The sequence below is a fragment of the Hyaena hyaena genome, unplaced genomic scaffold (assembly GCF_003009895.1).
Source record: "Hyaena hyaena isolate Hyena2069 unplaced genomic scaffold, ASM300989v1 scaffold_550, whole genome shotgun sequence".
NCBI lineage: Eukaryota > Metazoa > Chordata > Mammalia > Carnivora > Hyaenidae > Hyaena > Hyaena hyaena.
The window spans coordinates 145,831-169,209 of record NW_024081182.1 but is presented as its reverse complement, the minus strand read 5'-3'; the positions used below and the strand labels follow the sequence as shown (position 1 = coordinate 169,209).

Sequence of the window (23,379 nt, the reverse complement as noted above, 5' to 3'; positions counted from 1 at the left end):
AGGAGGGGCAGAGAGAGGGAGAGAGAATCCTAATAAGGCTCTGTACTGTCAGTGCAGAGCTCGATGTGGAGCTCAGTCTCAACCATGAGATTGTGATCTGAGCCGAAATCAGATTTGGAGGCTTAACCAACTGAGCCACACCCAGGTGTCCTAGAGAGCATGCTCTTTAAAGTGCACTCCTATCCAGCACCCGTGCTGTGCTGTGTCCATAGATTTCCATTGACCTGAAAATTAGTAGAGTGTGATGTGGGCAGGATTCGGTGCAAGGCTGTTGTCCTGGCATTCAGGTCCCCCTCTTTTATGTTTAAGCAATTTAGTGGGCAATGGAATTGCTGAAGACCGTACAGAAGATATACCAAAGGAGGCAATTTAGAAAACAAAACAAACATGCTTAAACGAACTTTGGAATCAAATGCCTCAGTTGGTGTGACCGTTTGCCTTGCCTATGTGACAGTTCCCACATCTTTAATATGGGGATAATAGTAATACTTCCATGATGGTTGTGAAGGTTAAATACAATGCTTGCGAAGTGCTGGAGTGGTAATTTGAGCTGTTTGCAAAATACCCTGGTTCTCCACCTGTCAGGCACATGTGCTTTCCAAGTGACCAATTTTGGCCTGTGAATTTGCTGTGAGCAGAAGTGCTGGAGCATTTAGTGGCTGGTGTGAGACCTCTGCCTGTTTTCCTTCTGCCATGGTGATGGGTGCTGTGCCAAGAAGTAGCTGCTTCATTACTCCAGGCCTCTGAAGGTGACAGTCCAGAAGCTCCAACCATAGCAGTGGGAGTGTAGGAATTGCAAGAAATCACTTGATGATTTGGTTTGTTATTAATCTACTGATGCAAGTGTTTAAATTACAAAAAAGGAATAGGATGGTGTATAGAATAACAATAGATTCTTTGGGTGGATGAAAGGAGATTACAGCATTCTCTGTTCTGAATGTAGTTTTTTTTCACCAGCTACCTCTGTCCCCCTCCAGGTGTCCATGTGGGTCTTAAATGCCCAACCCCCCAGCCCTCTGACCCTGGAGGGGGCAACTACTGCAGATCAGGTCAAAGATAACTTAGGATATTTTGAACGTGGGAGATGTGAAGTTTGTCTCTCTAAAATAGTGGAAATTGTAAGATGAAAACATTGAGTGCTCCTGGTTGTCATTATTTCTGCCATGTGAAAAAGATTACTGGGTGATAACAGAAAATATGGTCTACGAGTGAGCAGCACAGATAAGCTAGATCAGGTCTTCGTGTGGTTGAGTCTGGGCTCTCGCTGAGAGGCTGCTGCATCCCTTCTCATGTTTGTATTTTGTGAGCAAGGAATAATGTTCTCTTCTTTTACTTAGAAAGAAGTACTTGTTTAGCTAAAAGTTACTGCTTTGGGCTAAGTTCTAGTCATTCATTTGCAAACTATTACAGTTCTGCTTGCAGCTCTTCCCCTGCTGTGCTCTGGGACTTCCTGGGGTTCGATCTACTCCCTCAAATGAGGGATGGGCTACTGGTCCTACCTGCTTTATCCGTCAGTGTCCTGAGTTGCAAAAAAAACCCCCTCAAGCTAGTGTAATTGATTGAAGGATATAAGGTAACTCATGGAATCCCTGGAAGCACCAGAGAATTTGTTCGGAGGCTTTGCACGTAGGCATGGATTTTCCGTTTTACCTCGGGCCCATTCTTGGAGAACTGCAGCTGCTTCTGGACACACAGCTCCCTCTGTGACCCTGTGTCCCTAAAATGCTCCTGAGTTCTTTGCTGTTTCCAGACCTTGAGCTTTATCTGTCACCCTTACTAGAATAACCTTGGTACCATGGACAACATTTTGGGTTGGATAATGCTTTGTTGGGGTGGGGAAGGCCTGTCTTGTGCATTGTAGGATGTTTAGCAACATACGTGGCCTCTCCACACTGGATGCCACTTGAGACAGCCAGAAATGTCTCCAGGCATTGTCACATCCCCTGCCAGAGAGGTCACCCCAGGTTGAGAAGCAACCTATAGGTCTAAACTTAAAGTGCTCTATGAGTCAAAAGTTAACAAAGCAACTGCGAGCAGACAGTGCCAGGGCAAAAGTTCAGAAGTAGGCCTGTGTGTCATTTATCTATGTAAAAATTGTAATTTAGTCCATCAAACTGTTTAATAAAATAGGTTCTGTCCTACCTTGACAACTTCATAACACCAAAACTTCAAACAAATCTTTTTATGTGATGAAGTATGCAAAATATCAGAGAAAACAATTTAATTGTTGCATATATCTGAGTAAGTTGATGGGCCAGCAATATTTGGGTGAGAAATGAAAACCTTTGTGACTTACAAACTCTTCTGTATTTATTCCTTAAAATTTATTTCTCCTGCCTTCATTTTCATAAAACCAGTAAATAGGTTGTTAAAGTAAAACTTTTGTGTAATTTATGTTCTACTGGCAGTAATAACTCAAAGGACAAAATTTTCAAAATTCACAATTTCAAAATATTAAAAAATTGAATTTATTTTCGGAGAAAATGTAAATGAAAGTTAATGTAAATTTTGTTTTTAATTTTAATGTTCAGAAAAGTCAGTAAGGTTTTCTAAAATATTCAAAAGTATTTATTAAAATTTTAGGGCCATGGTACCTTGGTTAGCCCAGTTGGTTAAGCATCTGACTCTTGATGTCGGCTTAGGTCATGATTTTATGGTTGTGTGAGATTGTTGTGTGAGGTCAGGCTCTATACTGATGGTGTGGAGCCTGCTTGCTATTCTCTTTCCCGCTATCCCTCCCCTGCTTGCTCGCTTTCTCTGTCTGCCCCTTTCCCTGCTTGTACACTCTCTCAAAATAAATATATAAACATTAAAAAAAAAATTTTAATTACAGGGCAAAATACAAAGTATTATAAGTAATAGATATCAGCGTTTTAAAGCAAAATTGTTTAAAGTTGAAATTTTTAAATAATATTTTGAAAACTTAATCTTACATAACTTTATTACACAAGTTTTTGCAGTTCTAGTATTCAGTGTCAATCTAGTTGCTAAAGACTTGATGTCACTTCATACATCTTGTGTCTAGATCTCATGCATACAAATTAGAGAGTGATATAAATTGTTTAAATTGCAGAATGTTCTTCAGCAACAGAAAGCTGAGAACATGAAGAGAAACAGGAAAATGGATGCTCAGCATTGCTGTTATGCTAGAATATATTACGTGCTTGCCACTCAAGAAGAAGTTAATTAAGTTCATTAATCCGTCATTTCTCTTACTTAAGTGCATTTTCAGCACTTCCTTCTTATCCTCTGAAGCAGTTTCTGTCTACAACATTGGTAGAGACTGCAACCCACAAACCTTTGTGACCTTTAGATATAGTTGCCTTTTGTTGAGAGATTTTAGGGCAAGAGGTGAGGCGAACATTCCTTGGGGCCTGAACAGTGTTAGTTATGCAACGGGATGTTTAGGATTACAGATCGTGCTGAGCCAGTGTAAGCACATGATCCTGAGTGACAAGAGCACCCTGTGTTCCTTAATATATTTATTTTGTTGTGTATTTCTGAGATACAGGGCCCATCTAGGATCTAAGTGCACTACTGGCTGGAGGGAGACTGGGGAAACAAGTCCTTGGCCTCCACCCTGGGGATCTTTAGACTCCATACAGGAAGTTTCTCCAAACATATATTGCTCAAAAGGTACTGGGTAACCAAAAATGGTATAATAGAGAAATCCAGGGCTGCGTCCCTCTCCCAGTACAACTAATGAACTGGCAAAAACTGGCAGAGTCTGCTTTTGAAGAACTCTGAAATCTAGTCAAAAACTGAAAACAAGGAAAAGCTTGAAGAAAGAAACTACTGCTTTATGGTGAGAGTGCTGTGGCATTTAAAATGGCCATAAGGATGGGTGCCCAAATGTCTGCTGCTAGTTGCTAGTGTAGAAGAAGCAATATAGAACGTATTTTCGAGGAGTGTGGTTGGGGATTTGCAGCTGTCTGGATGGTGCCTCTCTCAGGAACAGGTGGAAAGGCTTCCTATTTCTTCACTCGGCATCCCCGGGGCCGTGATGGGTTCCCAGGTGGCTTTTGCTGAAAGCATTTAAAGGCACAGATACTGGCCTCAGTGGTCTGGAACAACACCTGGGACAAGTAATAGACTGAGAAGGCTGGGAAAGAAGAGATTGGGACAGACATGTGGGAATAGGGTTTTGGAAGCTTCTTCTGTATGCCCGGGAGTCCAGAAAGCCGTGTGCAAACTGAGACACATAATCGGCAAAGGCCTAAGAAGTCTCCAAGCTTTCATTTCTTTGCTGGTCTTTGGGCCCTGTGCAATAAAGAATGAAGCTAAGGCAGAGCTGTAAGAAGCCAGGCTAAGTGTTCAAGGAGTTAGCCCTTAAACAGTTGAATGGTTCCATTTTGCAAAGATATAGGAGAGTATTTTTTCTTCTCTTAAAAAAAAAAAAAATTCTTTTTTTTTTTTTTTTAATATTCTTTATTTTATTTCTAGGAGAGAGAGAGAGACAGCGTGAGCAGGGGAGGGTCAGAGAGAGAGGGAGTCACAGACTGAAATAGGCTCCAGGCTCTGAGCTGGCAGTCAGCACAGAGCCCGATGCGGGGCTCGAACCCACGAACCGCGAGATCATGACCTAAGCTAAAGTCGGACGCTCAACCGACTAAGCCACCCAGGCGCCCCTAAAAAAAAAATTCTTTTGTTGGCTGCAGGCATTTAAGGTAACTGTAAGATACCAGCTACCCAATAAGCTAAAGGAACACAGACTTCAGTGGTAAAGAGCACAGACCTCAAAACAAATAGTTGAGAAAGTCTGTAAGCAAGATAACACCAGCAACCCACAATTGGCAACAGTAAACCCTGAGAGGAAGGAAAATCTGACTTGTAGAGTTGCCACATAAAATAGAAACTGTCCATGAGGCATCCCAGGTATTGGACTTAATAGACAAAAACTTTAAACCAACTGTCTTAAATATGCTCAAAGAGTTCAAGGAAACCAGGAAAACAATGTCTGAGCATATAGAGACGATCAATAGAGAGGAATTTTAAAAAGGCACCAAATAAAAATTTTGGAGCTGAAGAGTATAATAACTGAAAGGAAAAATTCATTCACTAAGTGCTCAGTAGAAGATTCGTGCAGGCAGGGGAAGGAATCCAAGAATTTAAAGATGGGTCAATAGAGATTATTCAGTCTGAGAAGCAAAAGAAGAAAAGAATGAAGAAAAATGGTTAGAGTTTGAGACTTGTGGTATACTGTCAAGAATACTAACATCTGCATTAATGGGAGTCTCAGAAGGAATAAAGACAATCAGTTCAATAGAATAGAGACATATACAGATACAAGTTATGCTGGGACAACTGGGTATTCACATGCAAAAGAAAGTTGAACTTGAATTCACATCATATACAAAAATTCAAAATGGATCAAAGATCTAAAGGTAAGAGCTAAAATGAAATAAAACTCTTGGAAGAAAATATGGTAAGTTTTCATGACCTTGACTTTGGCAATGGATTCTAGATATGACCCCAAAAGCATAACAACAACAAAATAGATACATGGGACTATATCACAATTTAAAACTTTTACGCATCAAAGGACACTATCAAGAAAGTGAAAAGACATCTTACAGAATGGGAAAAAATACTGCAGATCATGTATCTGATTAGCGCCTAGTATCCAGAATATAGAATGGACTCTTGTAACTCAACAACAAAAAGACAAGGTAATTAAAAAATGGACAGAGAATTTGAATAGACATTTCTCCGCAAGAGATAAACAAATGGCCAACAAGCACATGAAACAAGATGCTCAGCATCATTAACTGTGAGGGAAATACCAGTCCAAACCACAACAAGATACCGCTTCACAGTAGGATGGTTGTTAAAAAAATAAAAGAACAAGTGTGGGTGAGAATCTGAGGAAATTAGAACCCTCAGACATTGCTGGTGGGGATATACAATGGGATGGCCACTGTAGGAAGCAGTTTGGTAATTGCTTAACAAGTTAAAAACAGAATTACTGTATAACCCAGTAATCCACTCTAAGGTACATACTCTGCGGTATATTCTTTGTATATATACAAAGGATTGAAAACATGTATTCAAACAAATGCCTTATGCAAAATGTTCATACACTGTTGACAATAGAGCCAACTTGTGGGAACAACTCAAATGTCCATTGCATAATAAATAATCTGAAGTGATCGTGGAAATCTGAAGTGATAGTAAAAAGAAGTGCTGATACATGCCGTAATGTGGATGAACTTCAAAAACATGCCAAGTGAAAGAAGCCAGACATGAAAGATCACTTATCGTATTAGTGCATTTATATGAACCATCCAGAATAGGTAAATCCATAGAGACAGAAAGCAGACTTGTGATTATCAGGGGCTGGGAAGAGGGGGGAACGGGATGCCTGCTTAATGGGTGTATTTCCTTTGGGGATATGAATATGTTTTTGAACATGGATAGAGGTGATGGTTTTACAACTTTGTGAATGTGCTAAATGCCACTGGATTGTACAGTTTAAAATGGTTAATTTTATGTTCTGTAAATTTTACCTCAATAAAAAAATAAGAAGAGGTGCTACACAGCCTGAAAATGTGATGGATGTCTACTACCCTGCCTCGAAGAAGGGTGAGGCCTGTGCTGTTCTTGGAAGTGGAGTTTTTTACAGGTGTACTTGGGGTTCCCTCTTAGTGGGATCTAAACGTGTCTTCATATGTCTGATAAATGGGTGTGGGGCGGTAAGACCATCAGAGGCCTAGGAAGGAACCACATGGCCCTGTTAATCCAAGAAAAGGGGTATTTCTGAGTTTGGCCTTGTCATTCGGTGCAGCCCCTGTTGGGGACATTCCCAGAACTATCCTGGACAGAAGATTTGAATGTAAACTTTGCAAGTCTGTTATTCTGAAATTCCTAAGTCCCATTGGGAGCCGTCTCACAGTGTAAGACACAGAAGAGGAGACAGTCATTCTCTCCCAGGTGGCCTTGGAACCTGACCCACGAAGGTCCTCAGGGCATTGGAGGCAGCCCCTCATGGAGCAGATGCTTCCTGATGGAGCAGGGCTCCTTTGTGACCCCACGTAAGGCAGCTCCTAGGGACTCCTTGAAATACTTCAGAGCACTTTGCAGGAAGTGTAGACCCCTGGGAGCCAGCAGGGCACTGGGCCAGTTTTGAAATGATGAGTTATTGTTAATGTTACTTCAAATTACATGGACAGCAAATCCTCAGGTGACAAGAAGTGTTTAAGTATCACAAGGATTATTTTAAATGGGGCAGAAACCGCTCCTCTCAGCAGACGTGGAGTCCTGAACTTGGTACAGTGCCTTGCACAGTGAAGGCCCTCAAGAAACACATATATTTTTTGCTGTCCTAAATTGTCTATTAGGTAATTATTTTTACAAAAATTACTTAAATTAGTGGGGATGGTGGAACTGCAGAGTACTGTGTCTTCTCCATGGCCTCTGTGAGAAACTAGTACCATGGGGGACTTGTGACCCTTTCCAAGGCCACGGCTCTTGAGGCCTGTGGCTAGATGTCAGCCCTCCCACCTCCCTGTGCTTGTGGTGATCCCCTGGGTGTCAGGATTTCCTCTGATCGCTTTAAGGAACAATCAGTGAGGATAACTTAAAGGAATTTGTATGTGGAATCTTCGCCAACCCAGTAAAAGGACTCAGGACTCTCAGAGCCCCACAGTGGCGTTCAGCTTGCTCCTCTGCAGCAGAATGAAGGCTTCGGGCAAACTTTAGCTGGTTAATAATGGTGATGGACAGGCTTGCCATAGGTCACACCCTTAGGAACTGGGCCATCACATTGCACACAGATCTGCTAGATGACAGGACCTTGCTTGGCCTTGTACCCCAGTCTGTGTGCTTTTACCAGGTCGGGTTGGGCAGGGGGGCCCCGTGGAGCGCAGAGCTGGTGGTACTGCCTGCAGCACACCCTGAGAAGAAGGCGCATTATGCCCAACTGCTTCTTCCTCCACAGCTCCTGGATGTGCTTCTAAGCACTGATTTTAGGCTTACCCTGGAGCTGATGGCTACTGCCAGATGGGAAGCAAGAAATATTTTTTGAGAGGTCCCTGGGTGGCTTGGTTGGTTAAATGACTTTGGCCCAGGTCATGATCTCACGATTCGTGGGTTTGAGCTCTGCATTGGACTCCATGCTAGCAGCACAGAGACTGCTTGGGATTCTCACTCTAGACTCTCTCTGCCCTCCCCACTAGTGCTTTCTCTCTCTCAAAATAAGTGAATAGGGGCGCCTGGGTGGCTTAGTCGGTTAAGCGTCCGACTTTCGCTTAGGTCATGATCTCGCGGTTCGTGGGTTCGAGCCCCGCGTCGGGCTCTGTGCTGACTGCCAGCTCAGAGCCTGGAGCCTGTTTCAGTCTGTGACTCCCTCTCTCTCTGACCCTCCCCTGCTCGCGCTGTCTCTCTCTCTCTCCTAGAAATAAATAAAACATTAAAAAAAAAATAAGTGAATAAACTTAAAATAATTTTTAATATATATTTTTAATTTTTTTTAAATTTAAATTTATTTTTTAAAATCTAACTTATTGTCAAGTTGGCTAACATACAGTGCATACAGAGTGCTCTTGGTTTCGGGGGTAGATTCCCGTGATTTATCACTTACATACCACACCCCGTGCTCATCCCAACAAGTGCTCTCCTCAATGTCCATCACCCATCTTTCCCTCTCCTCCACCCCCCCCCCAACCCTCAGCTTGTTCTCTGTATTTAAGAGTCTCTTATGGGTTTTCCTTCCTCTCTGTTTGAAACTATTATTTTCCCCTTCCCTTCCCCCATGGTCTTTTGTTAAGTTTCTCAAGTTGCACATATGAGTGAAAACATGATATCTGTCTTTCTCTGACTTATTTCACTTAGCATAATACCCTCCAGTTCCATCCACATTGTTGCAAATGGCAGTATTTCATTCTTTTTCATCGCCAAGTAGTATTCCATTGAATATATAAACCACCACATCTTCTTTATCCATTCGTCAGTTGATAGACATTCGGTCTCTTTCCATGATTTGGCTATTGTGGAAAGTACTGCTATAAACATTGGGGTACATGTGCTCTTATGAATCAGCGCTCCTGTATCCCTTGGATAAATTCGTAGTAGTGATATTGCTAGGTCGTAGGGTAGTTCTAGTTTTAATTTTTTGAGGAACTCTACATTCTTTTCCAGAGCGGCTCTACCAGTTTGTTTCCACCAACAGTGCAAGAGGCTTCCCATTTCTCCACATCCTTGCCAGCACCTTTTGTTTCCTGAGTTGTTAATTTTAGCCACTCTACCAGTATAAGGTGGTATCTCAATGTGGCTTTGATTTGTATTTCTCTGATGATGAGTAATGTTGAGCATCTTTTCATGTGTCTGTTGGCCATCTGGATGTCTTTTTGGAATACTGCCTATTTATGTCTTCTGCCCATTTCTTCACTGGATTGTTTATTTCCAGGTGTTGAGTTTGGTAAGTTCTTTATAGATTTTGGATGCTAATCCTTTATCTGCTATGTCATTTGCAAATATCTTCTCACATTCTTATCGGCTGCCTTTTATTGTTGTTGATTGTTTTTTCCGCATTGAAGACGCTTTTTATCTTGATGAGGTCTCAATAGTTCATTTTTGTTTTTTATTTCCCTTGCCTTTGGAGATGTATTGAGTAAGAAGTTGCTGCGGCTGAGGCCAAAGAGGTTATTGCCTGTTTTCTCCTCTAGGGTTTTGATGGTTTCCTATTTCACATTTAGGTGTTTCATCCATTTTGAGTTTGTTTTTGTGTATGGTGTAAGAAAGTGGTGGGGCGCCTGGGTGGCTCAGTTGGTTAAGCGTCCGACTTCGGCTCAGGTCATGATCTCACAGTTTGTGGGTTTGAGCCCCGTGTCGGGCTCTGTGCTGACAGCCAGCTCAGAGCCTGGAGCCTGCTTCAGATTCTGTCTCTCCCTCTCTCTCTGACCCTCCCTGCTGCTCATTCTCTCTCTCTCTCCTATCTCTCAGAAATAAATTAAAAAAACATTAAAAAAAAAAAAAAAGAAAGTGGTCCAGGTTCATTCTTCTGCATGTTGCTGTCCAGTTCTCCCAGCACCATTTGCTAAAAAGACAGTGTTTTTTTCCATTGGATATTTTTTCCTGCTTTGTCAAAGATTAGTTGGCCGTATATTTGTGGGTCCAATTCTGGGTTCTCTATTGTGTCCTCTTGATCTATGTGTCTGTTTTTGTGCCAATACCATACTGTCTTAATGATTACAGCTTTGTGGTAGAGGCTAAAATTCGGGATTGTTATACCTCCTGCTTTGGTTTTCTTTTTCAACATTACTTTGGCCACTCAGGGTCTTTTGTGTTTCCATATAAATTTTAGGATTGTTTGTTCTAGCTTTGAGAAGAACGCTGGTGTAATTTTGATTGGGATTACATTGAATGTGTAGACTGCTTTGGGTAATATTGACATTTTAACAATATTTGTTCTTCAAATCCATTAGCATGGAATGTTTTTCCATTTCTTTGTGTCTTCTTCAATTTCTTTCATACGTTTTCTATAGTTTTCAGCATACAGATCTTTTACATCTTTGGTTAGGTTTACTCCTAGGTATTTTATGGCTCTTGGTGTAATTCTAAATGGGATCATTTTCTTGATTTCTCTCTCTGTTGCTTCATTATTGGTGTATAGAAATGTAACTGATAAGAAATATTTTTTTGAATACATGAATTCTATTATATTGTGTAAGGTCTTTTTAACAGCCAGCATTTCTTTTTTCCTCCTTTGTGGAGGGGAATAGGAGGAATGGCATAGGATAAAAGTGAACCCAAAGTCTTAAATCATCAGCTCTCATTCTCTTGTTTCTGCACTAACGATAAAGACCTCTTTTGGGACTCTGAGCATGGGAGCGTGTTTAGAGTAAGTGTATATATGTGTGGTGACACTGAGGAACGGTGCCTGACGTGTTTTGCCTTGCTGTTAAAGTAACAACACGGGCTGGTTTGAACGGGGCTGCCTGTCTGTATCCTCTTCACCAGGAGGACAGTACAGCACGGGGAGGACTACAGAGCCCCCGGGGGTGCACAGTGTCAGCCGAGCAGGTGGTGGTGTGGTCAGGGGGCTCGGTGCCCAGGGAGAGGAGGTCTGCACCCACCTGTGCTTCCAGCAGATTGCTCCCAAAGCAGAGAGAAGATGTGGTGTTCCCGCTTCCTGAAGTAGCCAAAGTGCAGGTTGTAGCATGTAACTTAGCTGCTGTGTGAGTGGGAATGTGGGTGAGGGCAGGGCTTGACACTCTGATGGTGGGACAGACCTGTGGGGAAACAGCTTAGCCTTCTTACCTTTGAGCTTTGGTTCTCTTGTCTGTGAAGAGGGATGATGATGATGATAGCCGTACTCTGCGTACTGTGTTCCAGACACTGTTCGTTTGTATAATAACTCGTCTAATTTTCATAACATATTATGAGGTAGGTACTATTATACACAGTTTTTTTTCAAGTTTTCAAAAAAAAATGATTATTTTGGGAGAAAGAGCACGCATGTGCATGTGAGCACCGGAGGGGCAGAGAGAGAGAGGGAGAGAGAATCCCAAGCAGGCGCTGAGATGTCAGCACAGAGCCTGATGGGGGGCTCGATCCCATAAACCTTGAGATCATCCCCTGAGCCGAAATCCTGATGTTTAACCGACTGAGCCACTCAGGCGTCTCTTGTTTCACGTTTTTATTTAAATTCTAGTTAGTTAGCATATCAGATATTATACACATTTTACAGATGAGGAGGTGGAGGCACAGAGAAGGCAAGACACTTGGTCATCCAGTTAGTGTTTGAAGGAGGCAGATACAGAACTTGGCCGTTATTAACCACTACACTGGCTTCATGAGCTCATCGTGAGGGTTAAATGAGTGGACATAGGAAGTGCTTAGTCCAGGGTCTGGCACAGGATGAGTGTTCAGAGAATCCTAACAGCTGTTAGTATCAGAATCAGAACCCAAACATATAGGTGAGGGTTTGTCCAGCTCTCATGCCCACCGCTTCTAAAGGAGAGGAGGGAACGCCGTGTTTTGCAACTGTCTGTTGAACTGGTGGATCTTAGAACAAACACAAACATCCTCATTCTTCCCCAGCCCCAGTTGGGCTAGTTGACCCTACCCTCTGCCCCTCAGGCCCTGTGTTTGGTCCCCACTGGAGCACTGATCACACATTTGTGTAAGTGCCTCGTCAAGAGCCAGTCTCTCGTTGCTAGCCCTCAAGTGATCTGCGAGGTTCACGGGAGAGCACACAGCGCATGTAGCTGGTTCTCTGCACATGGTTCCAAGGGGGCTCTTTGGTAGAGACTGGGAAATGTGGGCAGCCCCCTCCCCATTCCATTCTGAAAGTCTGCTTGTCAAAGCAAAATCCAGATGTCAGAGATTTTTATTTTCTTTGTTTCTTTCCCATGAAATAGAATGTGGGTCTGCCGTTGGAGGGAAGAATCTAGTGATTCATATTTTCTGCTTATTTGGCTCCTGGCTGAATGGGAATTTGCATTACTTAATGTCTGGCTATTTCCCCGGGAATCAAAATAAGTTTCCTATTCAATTATTAAGCAAATTTCACAGCTAAATAATCCTCTTATTTTTACAAGTGGGATTTTCCTTGGTGGAGGGTGTCTGGAGCCTCTCAGTAGTTGATCCTCTCATGGCTTCCCTTTCCACTGTCCTTGTCTATCTGTGCAGGAAGTTAAGCTTTCATTCATGGATTAGGAGCTTCTAAATGGCAGTTTGGGAGACTTTGACCTTGCAAACCAGGGATGAATTCTTGCATTCTGTTCCCCAGCTGTGGGATGAGAGTTTGGGCCCCCTCTTTGTTCTTCCATTTATCAGCTTTGGAAAAGGTCACACAAGCCACATCTTTAGCAGAGCTTGGTTGGTCCTGGGGTCCGTGGACACAAAATATGAAGGGAACAGAGCAGTATGTGTGGTCCAGTGTACTCTGCCCTGGCTTATCAGGAAAAACAAAAAAACAAGCAAAAAAAAAAAAACACCTCTGCTGCCCTTGAGATGGAGTTGAAACCAGGCTTGTTGAAGAGCTATGTCCTGGGAAGCCCACAGATTGGATTCATTTAATTCTCTTTCCATTCTGTCCCATCAGAATGCGGGCTTCTTGAGGGCAGCTCAGCCAGCTATCCTTCCTTTCCTTTTTTCTCCTCTTATGTCATCACCTGTGCAACGTGATTATTTGATAATATGCTCCCAGGGCCCTGACAGTCACCGTTCTACTCTTTGTTTCCAGGAGTTTGACTTTTTGTTTGTTTGTTTCACATATAAGTGATACCATACAGAATTTATCTTTCTCTGTTTGGCTTATTCACTTACCATAATGCTCTGCAGGTTTATGCATGCTGTTGCCCATGACAGGGTTTTCTTCTTCTTCTTCTTCTTTTTTTTTTTTTTTTTAAATTTTTAATGTTTTATTTACTTCTGAGAGAGAGAGAGACAGCGTGAGCAGGGGAGGGTCAGAGGGAGGGAGACACAGAATCCGAAACAGGCTCCAGGCTCTGAGCTGTCAGCACAGAGCCTGACTCGGGGCTCGAACCTTCAAACTGCGAGATCATGACCTGAGCCAAAGTCAGACACTTAACCGACTGAGCCACCCAAGCGCCCCAGGGTTTTCTTCTTTTTAATGGCTGAATTATATTCCATTATATGTATGTACATATTGCATTTTTAAAATCCATTCATCTGTTGATGGACACTTAAGTTGTTTCCATATCTTGGCTATTGAGAATAATGGTGCAGTGAACATGGGAGTGTAGATACCTTTTCCAGATAATGATTTCCTTTCCTTTGGATATATACCCAGAAGTGGGATTGCCAGATCATATGGTAGATCTACTTTTAAGTTTTTGAGGAACCTCCATACCATTTTCCTGATTGTACTAGTTTCAGTCTTGCTAATAGTGTGCAAGGTTACCCTTTCCTCCTTGTCATCAGCAATATTTGTCCGCTTTTCTCTTTTTGATAACAACAGCCATTCTGACAGGTATGAGGTGATACCTCACTGTGGTTTTGATTTGCAGTTTCCTGTGATTTGCAGTTTCCTGTGATGAGTGAATGTGATAGTGAACACATTTTTACATACCTGTTGGCTATTTGTATGTCTCCTTTGAAAAATGTCTCTCTGTAAAAAAAAAAGTCCGTATAGATCCTTTTCCCATTTAAATAAAATCAGATTGTTTTTTTCCCTCTTGAGTTTATGAGCTCCTTATATATTTTAGATGTTAACCCCTTATCAGATAGAGTAGTTTGCAAATATTTTCCCCCATTCTTTAGATTGCCTTTTTATTTTGTTGATTGTTTCCTTTGCTCTGTAGGATTTGGTTAGTTTGATGTAGTCCCACTTGTTTCTTTTTGCTTTTATGACTGTGCCTTTGGTGTCCTAGCCAAAGAAAAAAACCACTGCCAAGACTAATGTCAAGGAGATTTTTTGGTATGTTTTTATCAAGGAGTTTTACAGTTTTAAGGCTTACATTTAAGTCTTTAATCCATTTGAAGTTAATTTTTGTGAGTAGTAGAAGAGTCCAGTTTCATTCTTCTGTATTTAGCTACCCAGTTTTCTCAAAACCATTTATTTCCCCAAACCTCTCCCATTGTGTGTTCTTGGCACCATTGTCAAAGATTAGTTCCTGTATATGTGGATTCTTTATTCTTTTCCATTGGTCTTATGTTTGTTTTAATGCCAGTACCATACTATTTTGATAGCTTTGCAATAGAGTTTGAAATTGGGAAGTGTGATGCCTCCAGCTTTGTTCTTTCTTAAAATTGCTTTGGCTCTTTAGGATCTTCTATGGTTCTGTACAAATTTGAGTATTCTTTTTTCTTTATTTGAAAAATGTCTTTGGAGTTTTGATAGAGATTGCATCAAATCTGTAGATATCTTTGGGTAGTATGGACATTTTGACAATATTAAATCTTCCAGTCCATGAGCATGGGATACCTTTCCATTTATTTGTGTCTCCTTCAGTTTCTTTCATCGTCTTATAATTTTCCATGAACTCGTTTTTCACTTCCTTGGTTAAATATATTCCTAAGTAATTTATTATTTTGATGCTATTGTAAATGAGATTGTTTTCTTAATTTCTCTTTCAGATAGTTTGTTGTTAGTGTATAGAATGCACTTGATTTTTTATATTGGTTTTGTATCCTGCAATTTTACTGAATTTATTATTAGTTCTTACAGGTTTTTGGTGGGGTCCTTAGGGTTTTCTATATATAATATCATGCTGTCTGCAGACAGAGACAATTTAATTTTTTTTCTGGTTTGGATGGCTTTTCTTTCTTCTTGTCTTATTTTTCTGGCTGCAACTTCCAGTACTATATTGAATAGGAGTCATGAGAGTGGCATCCTTGTCTTATTCCTAATCTTAGAGGAAAAGCTTTTGATTATATTAGCTATAGACTTGTCATATATAGCCTTTATTGTGTTGATGTACATTTCTTCTACAACCAATTTTTTGAGAGTTTTTATCATGAAAAAATGTTGAATGTTGTTGAATGCTTTTAATACATCTATTGAGGTGATCATACGATTTTTTCCCCCTTCATTGGTGTGTCTCATTTATTAACCTGTATATGTTGAACCATCCTTGCAGGCTTGGGATACATCACACTTGATCATAGTGTATGATCCTTATAATGTACTGTTGAATTTGATTTGCTTATATTTCAGTGTGGATTTTTGCATCTGTTCTTATCAGGGATATTGGTGTGTGATTTTCTTTTCTTGTGGTGTCCTTGTCTGGTTTTGGTATCAGCGTCATGCTGGCCTTGAAAATAATTTTGGAAATATTTCCTTTTCTTCAATTTTTTGGAAGAGTTTAAGGAGAATTGGTGTTAATTCTTTAAGTTCTTGGTAGCATTTACTATTGAAACCATCTGGTCCTAGACTTTTCTTTGTTGAGAGATTTTTGATTACTGGTCAGAAAATCTGTTCAGATTTTCTATTTCTTCATGGTTCAGTTGTGGTAGATTGTGTGTTTCTAGGAATGTATCTATTTCTTCTAGTTTACCTGTTTTTTTTGGCATATAAATGTTCATAGTAGTCTCTTTGATCCCTTCTATTTCTGTGTTATCATCTCTTTCATTTAAGACTTTATTTATTTGATTTCTCTCTTGCTTTTACTTAGTCTTCTCTTTCTAGTTCTTTGAGTTTTAGACTCATTTGAGGTTGTTCTTTTTTCTTAATGTAGGCATTTAATCAGAACTGGTTTTGTTGAGTCCCATAAATTTTGGTATGTTGCATTTCCATTTTTGTTTCATGATATTTTTTCCTTTTTCTTTTTTTAGGTAGGTTTGTTTGTTTGTTTATTTAAATAATCTCTACCTCCAACTCACAACCTTAAGATCAGGATTGATACACTCCTCTGGCTGAGCCAGCCAGGCATCCCATAAGGTTAGTTTTTTGTTTTTGTTTTGTTTTTTAATTTTTAATTAAAAAAATTTTAAAGTAATCTCTTTGCCCAATGTGGTACTTGAACTCATGACCCCAAGATCAAGAATAGCCTACTCTACTGATTGAGCCAATTAGGCACCTTTGTTTCAATATATTTTTTGATTTTCCTTTTAGTTTCTTCTTTGACCCATTGGTTGTTTAGGAGTGTTGTTTAATTCCACATATTTGTTAATTTTTCAGCTTTCCCACTTTTATTGATTTCTGTTTTCATACCATTATGGTTGGTATGTGATGGAGAGTGTGTCCAGGTCAGCCTGGATGATGTGGCCACCTTGAAGGTGGAGTCCCATGACTAGCAAGCCCAGAACTGCAAAATGTCAGATGAGTAGAGCTCCTGCTGTAACCCAGAGCTGCTCCAGCCTCTAGGAGCCCTGGTTGGGTGGCTAAGACTTTGGTCTTCCCAGTCTCCTGATGAAACCCAAGAGTGTTTCTCTTTCTTGCACCCTACAGGGACCAGCAACATCACACTCCTCTGAGACTGTTTCCTCACCTGTGAAATGGGGACCGCTGTGGCCTTTGGGTTCAGCATTCCTTCTTTGGGGCCAGTGACTCTTATCTGACATTTTGCAGTTCTGGGCTTGCTAGTCATGGGACTCCACCTTCAAGGTGGCCACACCATCCAGGCTGACCTGGACATACTCTCCATCACAGGGATGTGCCCTTTCTTTCTCTGACTCTCCCTTCCTTCTTTTCATGTTTATTTATTTTTGAGACAGGAAGGAAAATACAGACTGCAGGTGGTGGAGGGATAGAGAAAGAGGGAGATACAGAATCTGAACAAGGCTCCAGGCTCTGAGCTGTCAGCACAGGGCCTGATGTGGGCTTGAACCACGAACCATGAGATCATGACATGAGCTGGAGTCAGAGGCCGACTGAGCCACCCAGGCGCCCCTCCCCCTTTTAAAGTAATAATGCTAACTGAACACACCCCTTGCCCGGTTGTTTTTAAGTGAAATAAGTGACTCCTAGGTGGACACGCCTTCCTCCCCCTCGCTCTCTCTCCAGCCCTTTCCTGTTTACCTGATCTGTCTGCACTCCCTACCTAACCTCTCTGGGCCCAGGGTGCCTGAAATCGCCCAGTGTTTTTCTCCTTTGAAGGAGGATTCTAAGCCTAAACCAGCCCCCAGTTTACCGTAGGCTTTACTAAGTCCTTGCCAAGTGCCTTTTCAGGCTTCAGTTCTCTTCATGAATAAGAATATGTGATGTGATTTAAATCAAACAGGGCTCCTCTCTGCAGTACCACAGCACTCCCTGTAGGTGGCAGCATGTCATCGCAAATGTCCCGGAATCTCGGTTCTGGCACCTGAGAAGAGACTGAAGCGGACACTTGAAATGCTGGAGTGGAGCACTTGCTAGTCATAGGGCCGGAGAGATGCAGGGGGTGGGAGGAGGGAAAGCGGACTCCTGCTGGCTTCGAGGCCAAAGAGTTGGTTTGAGGCTTGGAGGGCAGAGTAGTTGGTACACCCAGTCCATCCATCCATCCATCCATCCATCCTCCAACACGTATTTTTGAGCTCCTGTGCCAGGCTCTGGAGATGCTGCCGAACAAGACAAACTCAGGCTGTCCCTCCTCTCACTGAGCTGGTGCCTCAGTGGAAACATCCTCCCCCCCACCCCCCCTTCCCCAAACAGCCTTTAGGTAGGAAGCCCCTTTGCCTTCTGGGCTTGTTTTCTCATCTGCAGAACGGGATTATAAACCACGTACCTCACAGGTCCCTGGTGAGGCTTAGGTGCTGGCTTCCAGTCTGTGTTTCCAGCCTTGCCCTCAGCCCACCTCTCCCTTCACAGGAACTGAAAAGACTGCCGACCTCTGCCGCCAGGGGCTGAGGGCTTGGTGTCCTATCTGTACCGGAGGGAAACACCTGCCAGTCCACCCCTCTGCAAAGTCTAGTTAAGCCTTGAACTTGAAGGAATCCTCCAGGTCAGTGAGAAACCCCAGAAACTGCATATTTTAATTTTGATGGTTTGCATCTATTTTAGATTTCCGTGAAGAAGTATTTCTTTTCTTTTTTTTAAATAGTTTATTGTCAAGTTGCTTTCCATATAACACGCAGTGCTCATCCCCACAAGTGCCCTTCTCCATGCTCTTTTCTTTTTTTATTAAGTTTATTTATTTATTTTGAAAGACAGGGAGCCAGGGAGGACAGAGAGAGAGGGAGAGGGAGAATCCCAACGAGGCTCTGTGCAGTCAGCTCTGAGACTGATGTGGAGCTTAAACTCACAAACTGTGAGACCATGGCCTGAGCCAAAATCAAGAATTGGATGCTTAACCGACTGAGCCACCCAGGAGTCCTTAGTGAAGAAATATTTCTAAGGAAAGAAGTTGAAAACATTATTCTACTGATATATATCATCTATGCATATACATTATACACACCCATATATATACACACACTGATCTACACACACACTAATATTTATCGTACATGCTGATACACATATATGTGTGTACATATCCATTTATACACACATGGATATACATACACACTGATATATCACATGTGCTGACATACACGTATACACACATATACTCTGATATATACACACTAATATGCCGATATTCATATACATATATGTGTATATACACATACACATTGATATATAATATACACACCATATAATATGTACTGCTATCTATATACATACATGTGTGCTGATATATGCATATACGTGTATTCACATGTATACATATTGCTACATATCATGCAGACATATGTATACACTGATATGTATCATACACACACACACATGCTGATAGGTATCATATAAATGGGCATACATGTATATGCATACACACATACTGATACATATACTGATACACATGCACACACATATTCATGCCGATGTATAACATATATACACACACATCCACACGAGAATAATTGGTAGGACCTTCTACTGAGTGTCAAGGCTGCTTTTAGATGATTGTAAACACTTTGGACCTGTCTGTAGTGCCCTTATTACTAGCATTTCCAATATTATTACCCTATTTCTACTATTATGTCCTGCTCCTTCACTTCTTAATGTGAACCAGATATCATCTGGGGTTCTTTGTGTGCCTTGTGATCTTCATAAGATTCCCTCAAATGTCCCTTCTGCCCCCCACCACTGTCCCATTTCTGAGAAGGTCTCCGGGGCCTCTCTGGGATTTCTGCTAACTCCTGGCTTTTTGTGTCCCTGGGGCTCTGTTTCCTAGTGGGATGCCTCTGACTTGCAACATCTAACATTCTTTTTTATTTTTACTTTTTTGAACAGCAATAACAACCACCAAAAATTTATTAACACAACTCACACTAGGCCTCGGTGAGTTTAGCACACTCTAAGGAGGCGTCCTGGGAGGGCTCACCTGTCAGACACCTGACTCCCTCATTCTTCTCATTGTTCATAGCTTCGCCCACCATCTTTCACCTCCTCCCATTTGCTGATTTGCACCCAGCACTCCACAGCCTTCTGCATCCGGCATGCCGGCCCTAGCCCCGGAGGACTGGGGGCTCTTTGAAGCTGGGATGTCATCTGGCAGCAAGTCCCCTGGAAACTCATGTGGGGTGATTACATGTACACACTCTGTGGTCAGATGTTTGACCCAAGAAAGTGGGAGGATGGGGGAGAAAAACACCAAGAGTGGCTTTGAACACTTTCGAGTTTGTGATACCAAGTTAAATGTCCACAGGCCTAGATCTGGCATTTAGGGGAGAGGACAAGGTGTGTGGGGTACAGATTCAGGAGTCTGTCATCAGGGTTAGCAGGTATCTGGAGACTTGAGAATAGATTCATCTCTTAGAAAGCCAGTGCCCTCTGACCCCCAGGCCCTGGCACCTTGCTTGTCTGCCTGTCACTCCTTCCATTGCCTGGCCAGCGCCTCGCTTCCTGTGGAGGGCTCTCTGCCGGCCCTCGGGCTGGATTAGCTGCTGATACACCAGAGGCCCAAGACCTCAGGCACATGTGCTTTCTTTTCTTAGACGTGTCTGAGGCAGGGTGGCTTGAGGACCAAGCATCTCAATGACAATATCATCTTGCTTCTCTTCTTTTCAGGGAATTGACTTAGATCTTGTGCTAAGGGACCTTGCTTGCAGGTGCTGGAGCCTGTTGGGAACAAGGCAGAGTGGGGCAGGTAAAGACCATTTCTCTTTGCCTGGCCTGAAATCTAGGGAATCTAGGAATTGTGTGGTCTGACTTGGGGCACTGAGGGGGGTCTTTCATGGCCTGTTGGAGTATTGAGACCCAGCTCTGAATGCAGAATAGTGGTTTGAGCCGACAGGCTGGGGGTGTCTGGGTGGCTCAGTTGTTAAGCATCTGACTTGGGCTCAGGTCAGTTCGTGAGTTGGAGTCCCACATCAGGTGAGCTCAAGTTTTGCTTCGGGTGAGCTCGAGCCCTGCATTGGGTGAGTCCCCTTCTCTCTCTCTCTCTGTGTCCCCCACTCACTTATGCCCCACCCTTCAAAAAAAAAAAAAAAAAGGACACGCTCAGGTGAAGTGACTTACCTGAGGCCACAAAACTTACTGGGTCAGAGCTGAAATTTGAACCCAAGTGTGCCTGACTTGGTGCTGCGTTCTTTTCAGTGTAAGGTTCATCCAGTCCCACACACCTATTCTAGAAGAAGGGAGATGGTGAAGTGTGTGCCACAGGGAGAGGGGCTTGTTGGTGCTGGATCCCATGGGACCTTGGGGTGAGGAAGTGGTAGGGGACACCCTGAAATTGAAATGCAGGCCCCAGACTGGAGGAGACAGGAGCTGACCATAAGAAGGTCCCAGTCAGGGGCGCTTCGCTGCTGGTCTGTGTTAAGGGCTGAAGGGGTAGATGGGAGAAGGGAAGTGGCACTCAGCCAGGACCACAGGAAGTTCTAGATTTTGGTCTGAAGTCGGAAAGTACCAGCAGTTCCTGTTTCAGCTAAAAACCAGAAAGAGAGAAAGTTTTTCTTTATAAAATAGAGATGAATGTAGAGTTTGCAAAGGAATCAGTGGTCTGCAGAGTGGGGCCAGCAGTCACTGAATGAATGTGGCAATCTGCAGAACGTCTCAGACTTCATTTGGAGTAGATCAGAGCCCAAAGCTAATTAAAATGGGGACCTCCCAGAGCAGCCACCAGGCGGCTGCAAGAGGAAGAGTTAGATGCTGGGCAGACCTAAATGAAGAAAAGCAGAACTCCAGTGTGACAACCAGAAAGCCCGTCACAACCGTCATTATTATTGTCATTATCAACAGCAGCAGCTGCTGCTAGAGTGATTTTCTAAGCATCCAATGACTTCCCATCTCCTTAAGGGTCAAAGCCTTAGCTTCTCACTGGCCTAAAAGGTCCCATGCCCTTTGGCTCGGCATTGCTTCTGTGACCTCTCACTACCTATTATTCTCCCCTCCCTCCCTCTTCCCCTGCTGCCAGTGTTATTCCAACACACCAGGCCCCCTCCTGCCTCAGGACGTTTGCCTGTGCTCTCTCTCCTCTGCCTGGAATGCTCTTCCCAGACATCCTAATGATATCCTCCCTCACTTCCTGTGGGTTTTCTCAAAGATCCCCGTCTCGATAAGACTGTCCTTGATGACATGTCTAAATTTGCAAAGCTCCTTCTCCCTCCTCCACTGTTCTCCACTTATGGATAGGGACTCCCTATCCCCTTCTGCATATGAAGTTTCCCCATGGGACTTCTTGCGGTATTCATGCCATGTACCTTTGTTTCTTGTGTATTTCTCTCCACATGAGTGTAAGCACCATGAGGGCATGGGATTCTGGAACAGTGCCTGGCACAGAACAGCTCAGTATGTTTTTTTTTTACTTAAAAATTTATTTAAATTAATTTATTTATTTTAAACTTTTTTTTTTAATGTTTTATTTATTTCTGAGAGAGAGAGAGACAGTGTGAGCAGGGGAGGGTCAGAGAGAGAGGGAGACACAGAATCTGAAACAGGCTCCAGGCTCTGAGCTGTCAGCACAGAGCCCAACACAAGGCTCGAACCCACGAACTGTGAGATCAGGACCTGAGCTGAAGTTGGCCGCCAACCGACTGAGCCACCCAGGCGCCCCAGTTTAGTTTTGTTTTTAAAGGCACTTAAATTGCTGCCTGGAAAGTGTAAAAGTTTCTGTTTAAGGAAAGGAAAAGACTAGGGCAAATTTCCATTTCTGTGACTAGACGGAATTTTGGTCATCATTGCTCAGTCTATCCTTCCTCCAACCTTCTCCTCTCAAGTTCCATAACATGGCCATGCTTCATTCACTAAACAGAAGAGCCAAGTGGGGCCAAGGAAAAAGGCGATACTTATCAGTTAGTGATGGCACTGATTTAATGGGTGAACTAATCCCTAGTTATTAAATGGAATGTTGTTTGGAGCTGAATAGCATCCCACGCCGTAACAGCACTATTACAAATAAAGAAAGTCCCAACAAAGCTTAATTGTGCATAAAGTACCAGCTCAGCAAGCTAGTTATGATCCATTCTAAGTTCGCTTCAAAAGTTACAATGTTCTACTCAGATGGGGAGGCGGGCAAAGGAATAGCAGGTTCAAAACTCTTCTTTGTCTCTAACTCTTAAAACACTCACCATCATACTCTCTGCTGTTTTCAAGTGATTCGTCTTTATCTTAACGAAATGTCTACCAATTATAAACTTCCAGGGTGAAGAGTGTACATGACAATAAGATACTATATCAGAGAGGCAGACATAGCATATAGTCAGCACACTGCAGGGAGAGCCAAAAATGTCTTCACAATGAGCTCCCTTAGGTGTTTCTATCACTGGTTACCAAGTAAGGTCTTCTGTCAAGTCAAGATCTCTCCGAAAATGCAACTCCATGCATTTTCTACATAACTCAGCCAAAATAATTTACCTCTTTATGAAATCTTAAGTTAACTAGCTTACTGAAGACTATTATTTGGTCAGTAATTATTAGTCCAAGGTCTTTAACAGGCCAATTGCCAAAGAGTATGAATAATAGCCAGTAGGAAGAATCTTTTGATGAACTTTTTTCAACCTCCTATAGTCTAT

The 23,379-nt window shown here is 42.4% G+C and overlaps 1 long non-coding RNA gene and 1 pseudogene across 1 annotated transcript in view; one reads left to right on the top strand and one right to left on the bottom strand.

The window, feature by feature from the left end:
• Nucleotides 1–3,971: 3,971 nt before the first annotated feature.
• On the bottom strand, nucleotides 3,972–13,306 carry LOC120247837 (annotated as a pseudogene).
• A 4,904-nt stretch (nucleotides 13,307–18,210) lies between these two features.
• The window catches only part of LOC120247850, a 133,009-nt gene continuing 127,840 nt past the window's right edge, over nucleotides 18,211–23,379 (top strand). Inside the window, exon 1 of the long non-coding RNA XR_005532425.1 lies at nucleotides 18,211–18,326. This is a non-coding gene — a long non-coding RNA (uncharacterized LOC120247850). The remainder of the gene's footprint in view (nucleotides 18,327–23,379) is intronic.